This window comes from Bombyx mori, chromosome 15 (assembly GCF_030269925.1).
Source record: "Bombyx mori chromosome 15, ASM3026992v2".
Lineage (NCBI taxonomy): Eukaryota > Metazoa > Arthropoda > Insecta > Lepidoptera > Bombycidae > Bombyx > Bombyx mori.
In genome coordinates this window covers 3266936-3280671 of record NC_085121.1, presented here as the reverse complement: position 1 = coordinate 3280671, position 13736 = coordinate 3266936, and the positions used below count along the sequence as shown (strand labels likewise).

Below are 13736 nucleotides of genomic sequence, written 5' to 3'. Positions count from 1 at the left end.
TTATATCTCAGGGTGGGTGGCGCATTTGCGTGATGTCTATGGGCTCCAGTAACTACTTAACACCAGGTGGGCTGTGAGCTCGTCCACCCATCTAAGCAATAAAAAAAAAAGATCATAAAACCTATATCTCAAGGTGGATGGTGCATTTACGTTGTAGATATCTATGGGCTCCGGTAACCACTTAACACCAGGTGGGCTGTGAGCTCGTCCACCCATCTAAGCAATAAAAAAAAACTGCACTCCTCTTTATTGTCTTATAAGCGTGAAATTTCATACTCCTCCTTCGTAAAAAGGAGTACAAAGTTTTTGCTTCACTTATTAATATATAGATCTTAAATTAATACGAACGCACATGTGCGCGACCGGCACATAGCGAAACAAGAGTGGTGAGGTTCTAGACGCTACATTCACCTGCGCGGACGACGATGCCGCAGTCGAACTATGCTAACTGACGCCGTCGCTAACGTCCTCAAACGCGTTTGTAATATCGAACACTAATAACATTTTCGACGAGTGTGTGTTGCCTGTTTCGAACTAAATTTTGTGAGTACTGCATTTTATTTTTTATTTTTTTTCCTTCCAGAATGTGGTCTTGAGTTAAATAAAAAATATTTCGCTGCCTTTAAAAAAAATTTATATTGTATTCTGTGTCCGATTCGTTTACAATGATCGAATTCTAAATTTAAAAATATTTTAAGATTTGATTATGGAATTTAAAAGGATTAAAAATATTCGATGCGTGTTAGATTTAGGTAATAAAATGTTAAAGTTAGTTTTGTAAGAACAATATTGAATATATTTTATTACATATTATTAGGTATGTAACTTATACCGGTTTTTTTAGAATGTGGTAAGCAGGTCATTGGTATTTGTTTGTTTTTCACGATGCAACCGTATTATGTCATAAGATGTGCGGGTAAAGGCGAGGCAGTGAAAGTTGTAGCGGATATGAATGGGGAAGTCGGATCTATTCGTCCAGTCAGTTTCCTTATAGCGACCATCTTGGAAAAGAAATGAGTGAACGCTTAAAATACACACTCGCCTTTTTTGAACTAGGTATAATCATTGGGAAATACGTAATTTAAATTATAAAATAATTTAATTTTGGAGCTAAAGCTTGCCGTTATTGATGTGTTTTATTTTATAATTTTATTTTTAAAACTCTAGATGAAAATATCGTTATAATTAATTATCTATGACCAAGATGACATAAAACTGTTTTATTAATCGCTTTCTACTTATATAAATGGTCTTGTACCAAAAAAAAAACATGGATATGATAATAGAGAAAAATTACATCTTCAGTACAAAAACCGGTGTATCCTGTATCGAAATGTTAACATCGATATATGGTAGTAATTTTTTTTAAAGGATTTTATGGCCTGGTAACTAAGACCTTTAAGTCATGTCTTATTTTAATTTATATTCTTATTTTTATGAAAAATGATATTATGGAGTGAAATGAAATGAAGATGATTAATTTGAGACATTAATCAACTGGGATGAAATTAAATGAAATGAGATGATATGGGATGAAATATAATCTCAGTAAAATGGTGGTCATTTACTAAGATTTTTTCAGTGGACTTTTTGGAAGATCCCGAGAAATTACGTCCAGCGCTTTGTTTCAGTTTCCCACATTTGTGCACTTTCACAGGTATTAAACGGTTAATAAACCACCATTATTACACATTTAAACCCGAAGAAACACTAAATAGACAAAATAAAACAAATCACACAACTTCACTCCTCGCGTTCCCGCCAAAATTCCATGTTGTAGTAAGAAGATAAACTGCCACAGATCAACGGTCAATTATTGTTTTTTTTTTGTCTGGTTTTTTGTCTTTCAAGATAAGGTTTTTGTATTAACAAAAACCTTATCTTGAATCCTACATCATCTAATAATCCAATAACTGGAAAACCTAATATATATTATATAAATTAAACTTCTTTTACAGTTTAATACAACCTAACTAAAATCTGAAATGTTTACAATTTAATAGCTATTTTACAAATCGTCGTGGCCTAAAGACTGTCGTCGTGACCTAAAGTATAAGACGTCCGGTGCATTCGTATGTAGCGATGCACCGGTTTTCGAATCCCGCAGGTGGGTACCAATTTTTCTAATGAAATACGTACTCAACAAAGTTTCACGATTGACTTCCACAGTGAAGGAATAACATCGTGTAATAAAAATCCAACCCGCAACATTATAATTTGCGTTATCACTAGTGGTAGGACCTCTTGAGAGTCCGCACGGGTAGGTACCATCACCCCGCCTCATTCCGCCGTGAAGCTGTAATGCGTTTCGGTTCGAAGGGTGGGGTATCCGTTGTAACTATACTGAGACCTTAGAACTTATATCTCGAGATGGTTGGCACATTTACTTTGTAGATGGCTATGGGTTCCAGTAACCCCTTAACACCAGGTGGGCTGTGAGCTCGTCCACCCATCTAAGCAATAAAAAAAATTACTTACTATACAACAAAGCATTTTCATTCAAGCATTTATTAATGTCTAATTTCAATATTTTTTTTCTATATTCGCGAACCTTCAACTCTTTCTATAGAATTTTGTTTATTCGGTGGCCTTTAAGTGGAAGTCTTCGAATGCTTCAAGGAAATTTTTTCATGATTTAGTGGCTGAAAACAAATCAGTCAAAATGGAATGGACCCTTTTAGTTTGATCGATGCGATGGAACAAAAATCTACTTTATATGGTAAACTGCGATGCGTTATACAAAAATATGCGTATTTGTAGGGGGTTGATAGCCAATGTTTTTTGCCTTTTGCATCCTCAACTATAGATATTTGGAGAGTGTTTTGTTTTTTTTAAATTTTTTTTTTTTTTTTTTAATAAATATTTACTAACAATCACGCCACGTTAACTGGTCCCATGATAAGTTCGTAAAGAACTTGTGTTACAGGTACCAGATAACATATACATCCATAACCCTGGAAAAGACATTTATATTTATCATACAAATATCTTCCCTTGGCGGGATTCGAACCCGCGACCCCCTTGCGTAGTGACCATGTCACTTACCACTACACCAGACGGCCGTTGTTATGATTGCTATTGCATTTCAGAACAAAAATGTGACCTTTTACTTAATTATCACACAGTAATTGTAAAGGTCTTTTGTTTTTCCTTCTCACAACACCTGTAGACCGGAATTACATAGCTTACCGTGTCCCTTAAGATATGTTACCAGCGCGCTCAGTCTATTTCTACTATACTGAGTAACTCCCGGATTTACCGGACATCGAATCCTTTTAGTAGCTTTTGTTTGCTTAAATAAGTGGACGATCTCACGGTCTATCTATTCCTAAGTAGTTACCGGAACCCATAGACAACGTATGCTGTCACCCACCTTGAGACATGACTTCTAATTCTCAGTTTTATAAAGCAACGGGACCCTTCAAACCAAAACCCTACCACCAGTAATTGGTTTCCCCATATTTTATTCTTTAAGATCATGTTCGGCCCTGACTGATTGCTGGCCTCTGTAATCACCGCAATTTTTGACTGCATATAAAAATACTTACACATTAAGAGAGTATGTTGTGCGCATGAATATTTAGTACACCCGAGCGTGCATTGTGTATAAATCTCGATGATATTAATCGAGTTCTGTGACCCAAGGCTGTTCACACGGCTCCGTGTCCTGGTGAGTCTGTGTCAGTTAACAATATGGCCTCGAATGCGACTCCTCCGAAACGGGTCGTCACCTATAATAGGGTTACCGTGTTTTTGTGTCTGAAGTTTTATTAGTAATATAAATAGTAGTAATTTATATAATACTATATTTATATATAGTACGATATAGACTTTAATTTCTCGTTTTTATATCCTTCTTGTTTAAAATACACGAGTACTCGTGATGACAGATAGTTAATGTATCGTATCGTAATTTAAATTCAATAAAATCAGACGATTCAGTGTATCCTGTAAGATCTGTAACGGAAACAATTCTCAAGTAATAATTTTATGAGTATGCGTTTTATAATACGTTTATGTGCCTAAATTTATATTCAAAATGCAAATAATTAAAACAAAATGCTTTCGTTTGAAATGTTTAATCAATATATAGTAAGCATTGGTATCAAAACCACGAGTCTTGTATAGGTTTAACTTATTCATACCTTTAATTTGAAACATATAATATTGTAAAACCGACAATACACGTAATGACCCTCCAATGGCGACATTATTACTAACCTTCAAAGGTTAATAAAAATAACATTCTTGTTTTTCAAAGTGCTCATGATGCTGTTTTCTAGAACACACGATATCTTATACCTTTAAACGAGCAATTCGTGTATATTAATATATATGTATATAATCTGATTCTCAGAAACGGCTCCAACGATTTTCATGAAATTTAGTATACAGAGGATTTCGGGGGCGATAAATCGATCTAGCTACGATTTATTTTCAGAAAATGTTGTTTTATTCGTGTTTTCAATAATCAACTCTTCCCGACATCTATTGGCGAATAATAATACTATTTTTCTTAATTGAGGGTAACTAACCGCTTTAAAGACACAACAAGATGGCGTTATCAAAAAAAAAACCCAGCAAAGCTCGTCATCATCTAGTTATTATTATACACATCATTTGCAATGACTGATTCCGCAACACCAAACAATAATATGCACTTTAATTAAGACCAGGGTTGCGGTTTAATTTCGCGTATGTTTTTATCGTTTTATTATTTTCCGACCTATCGAATGTTTTAGTTTTCGTGGTCACGAATATTGTACGAAATTTTCCGTGAATTCATCGTTTCTTTCAAAAATAAATCGAAAAAAATACTAATTTGCACTTTATTAATTACCGCATTTTATTAATTACCGAATTCACTAAGCTCGCTTGATTGAGTCAATAACTGACTTAAACGAATCACGAAATAGTAACGACATAATTACATACGTAGTTCAGACGTTAAAAAGTAATCAGAAAAACAATCCATCAAACAGTTATTATTCCATGGATTTGGTAATAAAAAGTATCGATAAAATTTCATTGGCAGAATCATCTCGGCAACCTTGCAACACTGTTAACGTAATTCCTCAGTAAAGTGCCGCGGAAAGGTCAGGGAAGGGCCGAAGTTGTACTTGTTTTTCCATAACAATATCTTCGGGAGTAAGTGCGCGAAATATGTTTTTTGTTTATTTTGAAGCCTTCGCATATATCATGTAGTGGTTTGGGAAATATATTTGTTCTATTATTGTTATCGTTTTATTGTATTGTGATGACAATGTTATTTTAAATATTGCTGTTCTATGCTTGAATTGATGGATGTGTCGCCTAAAATAGCACTGACTCATCTCTCTCCGTGGCCTTCACAAAGGCGATTCTGGGATTCGCCGGATAGCAGGGATCTAGTATCATACAAAAGTATCTAGTATTATACAATCGGCAAGTGGAATTTACTATTGGTAGTAATTCTGCGAGTTGGTAACACCATCCTGCCTTTTTCTACCGCGAAGATATGTGTGGGACAGCCGTGTTGCGACAAAAGGCCTCAAGGTAGGTGTTCGGTGCGTTGTGAAGTCTATGAGCTTCCGTAGCCACTTAACACCAAGTATGACATATGATCACTTAGCTACCTTTAGGTAAAAAAATTAGAAAAAACGGCTTTAGTTCATTAACAGAAGTCCATCATTTTGTTGTAAAATAAATGGTTATATTTCTTCAATTTTCATCATATGAATAATAATATATCATATAAAGTTTTATGCATTATTTTAGATGGCATATTGGCTATTATAGTTAGATAAAGGTAACTGAGAAAGGAAATTGAGAATCGAACAAAAAATCGTCTGAAATTTTTTTTTTTTTGCATTTCCCAATAAAACCTACAAATCGTTATCCATCCAAATAATAATATCAAAGCGTAGACAATTGTAACGACCGTCAAAGACTTATCGTGGAAATAGTGTTCAAGATACTTTACAACAAATCAAAAGGTTCATATTTTTTTTTATAAAAAAAAACATGTTTCATAGAACAAAAAACTATAAAGCCCATTTTTTCTAATACATTTTCTTGCACTGTCACTTGCAGCTAATCAGGAAGCTACTTTTAAAATCAATAACAGAATTCCACGAGCAAAAAGAAAGCCAGCTTACAAGACTGCGATAAAATAACACTCCTATCGTAGTTAATACGCGATTTTGTTTCGTGAAAGTGTAAAAACACGCGTTCATTATATCGCTAGCTTTTAAGGTGCGATGATTTTTATTGAAGCCGTTGTAAGTGTGTTTACGCTAATGGAATTTAAAACGTTGTCACGCGTCGCGGTCTCGTGGAAAGATAAGTAAATGGACATTGCTAAAAGCCTCTATTTCTTTTCTAGATTTCGTGACGGTTTTTTTTTGGTTTCTTTCTGGTATTTCAAGCAGTTTCTATTCAAGCGACATTCCGTCTTTATGTGTTAATTTAAATTTAACAATGGGAAAACTGTGACTCTTTATCTATATCTATACTCTATACTAATATTATAAAGAGGAAAGATTTGTTTGTTTGTTTGTTTGTTTGTTTCGAATAGGCTCCGAAACTACTGGACCGATTTGAAAAATTCTTTTTCCATTAGATGCCGACATTGTCCCTGATGAACATAGGCTACTTTTTTTATTTTTTTTTTTTTATATTTTTGGTTTCATGTGTGTTTTAATGTTTCCGAAGCGAAGCGAGGGCGGGTCGCTAGTGATAAAATAAATCGGTAAGGCTCGCTAAATAATTGAAGGAATTTTTTTTATATGTTTTTATTATTTCTTTTTTTTTCCACAACAACTAGACCATATTTAGCTCCGTTTTTCTAAAATAATCGCATTCAAAAGAATTAGAATCAATTACAATTTCACTTCTTTCCGGTATATTGATATTTTTTCAAACGACTCACAGATATATCTTGCGTTGATATGCCGGAAACGTATTGCCTTCTATGATGCTTGTAATTGAGAGTTTCTCAAGGCATTCTTCATTATAAAATAACAGTACTGGATATGTTGATTGTTATTAAATATTTCCCTCGCCTTACTTTAATTAAAATCAATATAGTTTCCTTATAATTTTTCCGAAAATTACCTGTAATGTAATTGAGAAAAAATCATTAAATCCAACTTCGAGATATTTATTATTCCATGAACGAACTTCTTTAAGACTTAATAATTAACTTATTGCTTTACGAACATAAACCGAACTTATGAATGAAACTTCTCAATAAAAGTATTGTTTAACTTCAAACGACCAATCCAATCTGTTTCAAACTGTAACTCGTCATGACCCACCAGCAAACAGTTCGTAAGTAATCAATTATGTCGACCGACAATTGAGCGTGCCGCGAAAACGTTACGCAAACAGTTATCGATTCGACTCGCGTTTTATTCATTCGATTTTGACGCTTCAATAGTTGGCAAATATTTGTTTTGTATGCGAATAAAGTCGGCCAACAAACTGGTTCTCGAACGGATTACAAATTATGTAATGATTGAAGGTCGATAGGGCTGTGAATTAACAGTTAAAAAAACTGATAATCGATTTTAATAATGAACCTAATGAATTTTTTAATGATTCCCATTTTGGTGTTCTGGACTAATTCGTATTATACTATTACTGATGCCTTTATTTGTAAGATGTTGACTTTGAATTTTCGTAGGTTGAAACTAAATTATTTTAGTAGCAATGACGTAAATTTTCCTCGAGTCTTCCTCAGCGTGACTGAAGCGAAATTTCGAGTACCCCTAAGAGACATTGAAAGGAACAAAATGAAGTCAGAATACGAATTTCCTTGATTGAAACTAGGAATTCATGAGGTAGATTCTTAGAATAGGTTCTAGGACCATTTAAAGAATATAAGTAGGTATGCTTAGTTCAAGGCGTAGTTTCCTGGGAGTGATTGGTGGAGGAAGAGAAACCTGGTCTTTCTCTTCTCCCTCTTCTTCTCTGGAGGCGCCGGAGTCCAAAATAAGTCCTCTCGATCAGATATCCGTAAACTTATCCCAGAATTAATAAAAGTTATACTTGTAAATAAATCATATCCCAAATTAACAATTCGTCATTAATCCCTTATATTTTTCGAATCCAAAATGAGCTACTGCTAGAAAAATAGTAATATGAACTAAACAATAATGTGTCCTTATATTAGAATTTCCAGTCGTGACAAAAACAAAGTCGTTACAGCTCAACACTGTCTGAGAGTCCGCAATTCATGTTGATAGGGAAACCGCAAATATGTGCTTTGTCTATTTGTCGACTGAGACCACATTACCCTTTAGTTTGAAACTCTGGAGCCCTACACATGCTCCGATTACCAATTAACACTAGCTAAATCGTGAGATCATTCATTTAATTAATAGAATAAATAAAGGAATTCAATTTGAATTTTAAGACCTGTACAAAAGACAGTTAAATAAAGCTAAAATACACAGGATAATATTTAAACTGTTTTAATGTAACCTCTTTGTGGTATAAATGTGCGCTTGTCTTTACCGTTAACTAATTTTTTTATTTATTGCTTAGATGGGTGGACGAGCTCACAGCCCATCTGGTGTTAAGTGGTTACTGGAGCCCATGGACATCTACAACGTAAATGCGCCACCCACCTTGAGATATAAGTTCTAAGATCTCAGTATAGTTACAACGGCTGCCCCACCCTTCAAACCGAAACGCATTACTGCTTCACGGCAGGAATAGGCTGGGCGGTGGTACCTACCCGCGCGGACTCACAACAGGTCCTACCACCAGTAATTACGCAAATTATAATTTTGCGGGTTTCACTTTTATTACACGATGTTATTCCTTCACCGTGGAAGTCAATCGTGAACATTTACATTTATTATTTCAAAATGGAATTTACAAAGAATCACTGAATCGAAAGAGGAAAGTTTGTGTTATTAAGGCATTTAGTAAACAAGGGGACTGTTCTCGAAGCCGAAACGACAAACAACTATTGCCCTAAAACAGTTATACATTTTCACTTACTAAGCCGAGCAGAAGTACCTGTTGTTTTAGTTAGTTCGTATTGATTCAGCAATGTAATAAGAAGGTATAAACAGACTACGGAATCCTGCGACTTCTTATATACTGTTAGATTATATACTGTATCGTTATATATAAGTTTTATCAAAACTATCTTTCATATACTGAACATGATGAAAACGCTACTTTACTGGTGGTAGGACCTCTTGTGAGTCCGCACGCACCACCACTCTGCCTATGTAGCCTAACTATACTTGAGGCCTTAGAACTTATATCTCAAGGTGAGTGACGCATTTACGTTGTAGATGCCTATGGGCTCCAGTAACCACTTAACGCCAGGTGGGCTGTGAGCTCGTCCACCTATCTAAGCCATAAAAAAAACAATCCGCATGCATACCTACACTAAGAAAGACAGGCAGACAAAGATAGAAAATCTTTGAGGGAAAGCATAATTACCGGACAAGACTGACATATCCTTATTATTATTTTACTCTTCATTATGAAATGTGTATGATTTTCTTTTTATTTTATTTTTTCTCCAAATTAATTAACTGATTGACATAATGATAGCTAATATTGACATAGAGTGGTTACTACTGTATTGATATAATTATGTGTTTCTAATTCATTTCCTTTGTATATTTAATTAATTGAGTTAGTATATTGTTCATTTTCTATTTGTATTGTTGAACTGTTTGTGTGCTGACTGTTGTATTATTATTATTTTATGGATTTTTTCTGAAATAAATGTTTTATTATTATTATTATTATAACGCTTTTCCGTTACGTGACCGGTCAACTCCTACCGAAAAGGGAAAAATATCGTTACAAAATTCGAAGATAGTTTTTCATATTATTTTAACAGGATTCTCAGGCGCTACTATCTCTCTCAGATTCCGGAAGCGTCTATAACACAAAATGTACGTATAGTAGAATAATTCTTTGGCAAAATTTTATTAAACTAATTTTATTTAAGTAAGTAAAGTGAAACCTGACGCTATATGAAAAGGTAACGTGACGCATGCAATCAATTCTAAGAAACTTTTTATATTAACTAGAGGTCCCGCAGTAGTCGAAATTCGACTATTATATGTACACTATTATCATTCTATTTTATACTTCTATAATCACAAATTTCGCCAAGGCTACACTATAATTTTTTTTAATAAAGACAATCCATATTTGATCTATTCTCAATTTGACCATAGACGTCAAGAACAAAAGTTTGACAATAAATAGTGTGCATGCGTGTGTGCGTCAAATAAATGGTAAGTAGTGTGTGTAATGTTTTCTTTATTCATTTAATGTATATTTTATGCATTATTTAAAAAAAATATTGGCATTGTGGACTTCTTCTCTATATTCTCTATAAGTGTGGAAAATTTCATACTCCTCCGTTCGCGCAATTTTCGTAAAAAGGGATACAAAGTTTTTGCTTCGCGTATTAATTAGAAGATTAGAAGACAGACACCTCGTCAAGGCTGTTTCTGAAAAAAACAGTACAGTTTACTTATAAATACAACGAACCTAATATTACTAGATATGATAACTGGAACAACTAATATAATTTAACATCATCCTTTATGTATTTCCAAATTATTGAGAATAAATACAATTCAGGCTTTCAACGGATACAGTCAAACAAAAATTGTTTTATTAAAAATTATCGTTTCATTCTAGTATTATTTTCAATGCTTATTTTGTATGTAAGATAATTCAAGTTATCTTTAAGCCGGGATCTCTTATAGGAAAACTAGTAATTAGAAAGCTGAGTAGTATGAAAGCTCTACTTGTTCAGATTAGCGACGAATGGAAACTGAATTTTAGATTAAGCATGTCTTGGAATTAGCAATTTTATTTTATTTATATATGAAGACACTATTATATTGATAGAGGATACGTCTGAAGTCTAAAGAAGAATCCCGCGCTCAAAAAATAAAAGTTTTATGTCAGTTGTATGTATCTTCATATCAATCGTAATACTTTCTCACTCCAATCATTTGACTCATCTGATATGAATTGACATATGTTTTTTTTAAATCATGTTTATTGCTTAAATAGGTGATAAATTCCACATTTTATTTTTATTCCTTAAAGTTTATTTCTTAAATGCACATTGTATTGCTTAAATAGGTTTTTTTTTCTGTGCGTGTGTTTGGCACTTGAACTCCTCCTAAACGGCTGGACCGATTTTAATGAAATTTTCTTTGTACCTTCAGGTGGATTCGAGAATGGTTTAGATTTACAAATCAGCCCGGCGGCCCGGTATCTAGATTATTTATCTTTCCTACAAATAATTTATTTGGCAAAACAAAATTTGTCGGGCCAGCTAGTGTAGATATAAAACCATGCTGGTCATTGAACTTTAATGATACAGACGCTTAAAGTGCTTAGTCAATCTGCGATGAAAATAAAAATTTGTGATTTAGAACCAATGGGTCTGGGTGTGAGCACTACCTGTGATCGCTGTAAGCAAGAGAATAGATTAATTTGACGTTCGCCCCCGGTGACAAGGAGAAGAAAGGGGTCGTCGTGCCCCCTTGGTGGGTCGGGGGCCGGGGGGAACCCCTCTACCCGACAATGGGGGCCATGACAAACGCAACTTCATTCGGTGTTTTCCGTTCTTAATTCAAATTACCATTTAGTCGAACTTTAGACGAGTTATCGTAATTAACAAATTAATTCACCAATAATTATAAAAATAACAAAATAAACAAAAACTCTCAAGATAAACTGATTTTCATTATTTGAGATGTCACGTGCAATTGTACGATATCGGAAGAATATACATATGTATTGACATATTTATTGATATATATATTGACATATTTATTGACATATCTATTGACATATTTATTGACATATGTATTAACATGTGTATTGACATATATATTGACATATGTATTGACATATGTATTATTGATATTGTATTAAAAGTGGAATATGAAAAATACAATACCTATAAACTTAGCAACCCAAATAAAATTCACGCTATAAAAACACCTGTACTGAAAAATAAAAATTTAAGCGCAAGCAAAATCAAAACATAACCGCAGCTGGAAACTAATTAATAAAATTGTATTGAAGAATTAAAAAAAAAAAACTTTCCAACTTTTTCGCCACTAGTGATTCCAAATACATCGTTTATCGAGGTTCACAGTCGATTTAAATGTTTATCGAAAGTATATCGATAAACGTAAGCGTTATTGTGCGATTGACCTTTACTTTTATCGATTAACTTTTATTAAACTATCGATATGAAACGTGATGTGTTTAAAAGTAGCAGTTTTGTTTTGGATCGAAATTGTTCGGTGGAAATATTATTGCGAAGCAGTTTGCAGCTACGAATACTTTGAGGATTATGTTAAGTTAAAAAAATAAATACATATTTTGTTTCTTTATATATTATAGCGAAACAGAATCTGATAATGATAGTGATATGAATGTAGATGATCCGAATAGTCCTTGCTGTATGTCTGGAATAACTCCAATAGATGACCATAATTATACAAGTAAAATGTTTTTTATTTATTTAGTACCATAGCGTTTGGAAATATAATATTAGTATAACGGCCGTCTGGTGTAGTGGTAAGTGACATGGTCACTACACAAGGGGGTCGCGGGTTCGAATCCCGCCAAGGGAAGATATTTGTATGATAAATATAAATGTATTTTCCAGGGTTATGGGTGTATATTAAATATGTGTATGTGTATAATAAAAATCTTACATTTATTTCCGTTATCTGGTACCTGTAACACAAGTTCTTTACGAACTTATCACGGGACCAGTTAACGTGGCGTGACTGTTAGTAAATACTTATTATTATTATTAGTATAGATATAGATAGGTTAGGCCGATATCAAACAATTATAGTTTTTATTGTTTAAATACTATTTACCTATTACTATAAAATCAGTTTAATTTTAAATTTCTTGGAAATTAAATTATAGCGAATCTAATAGTGCAAGCTGGCAACACTCCATGGTTCTTTCAGAATTTCGATATTGTATTAATGAAATCGAATATCGGTTACCTAAATGGAGAATAAATGTTAATTTCAAAATATTTACAACAATTTAATTCGTTAGATATCTTATACCTTTAAACGAGCAATTCTTGTATATATAATCTGAATCTCGGAAACGGCTCCAACGATTTTCATAAAATTTAGATACAGGGGATTTCGGGGGCGACAAATCGATCTATCTACGATTTATTTTCAGAAAATGTCGTTTTATTCATGTTTTTAATAATCAAATCTTCCCGACATCTATTGGCGAATAATAATACTATTTTCTTTAATTGAAGTCAACTAACCGATTTAAAGACACAACAAGATGGCGTTATCAAAAAAGAAGTTCAGGTCATCATCTAGTATCAGATAAACAGACGCAGAATAATTCCATAGGTAATATACCGTCTACCGGAATTTGAACTAAACGTGAAAAATCGATAGTTTAATGTCGTAACGTCATACGAAAACAAAGGCTTTTGATGTAAATTACATTTAGTTTTCTCTTTGAAATTCCTATTTAATATTTTGCTTATTTAATATCGACACGTATACTTTATTCCAAAAATCGGAACCACACAATAGTTTTTTTGAAAAAAAAAAAGCCTTGATTGATTCATTTGAACGCAGTTTTGTTACGACACTAAATTCAAATTTAAAACGGATACATAAAATTAAAGGTTAGCACGACATCTTCAAGATTACATTTAAACATTTTTTCTATACTATTCATTT

General features: G+C 33.3%; 1 protein-coding gene and 1 long non-coding RNA gene across 2 annotated transcripts in view; one reads left to right on the top strand and one right to left on the bottom strand.

Moving 5' to 3' along the window:
• The first annotated feature begins 380 nt into the window (after positions 1-380).
• Positions 381-13736, top strand: part of LOC101742643 (protein obstructor-E) — a 61231-nt gene continuing 47875 nt past the window's right edge. Inside the window, exon 1 of the mRNA XM_004928583.4 lies at positions 381-543. The gene's annotated coding sequence lies outside the window, so the exon portion shown is untranslated. The remainder of the gene's footprint in view (positions 544-13736) is intronic.
• LOC134200161 (uncharacterized) overlaps positions 6691-13736 on the bottom strand; it is a 46013-nt gene continuing 38967 nt past the window's right edge. Inside the window, exon 3 of the long non-coding RNA XR_009974956.1 lies at positions 6691-7095. This is a non-coding gene — a long non-coding RNA (uncharacterized LOC134200161). The remainder of the gene's footprint in view (positions 7096-13736) is intronic.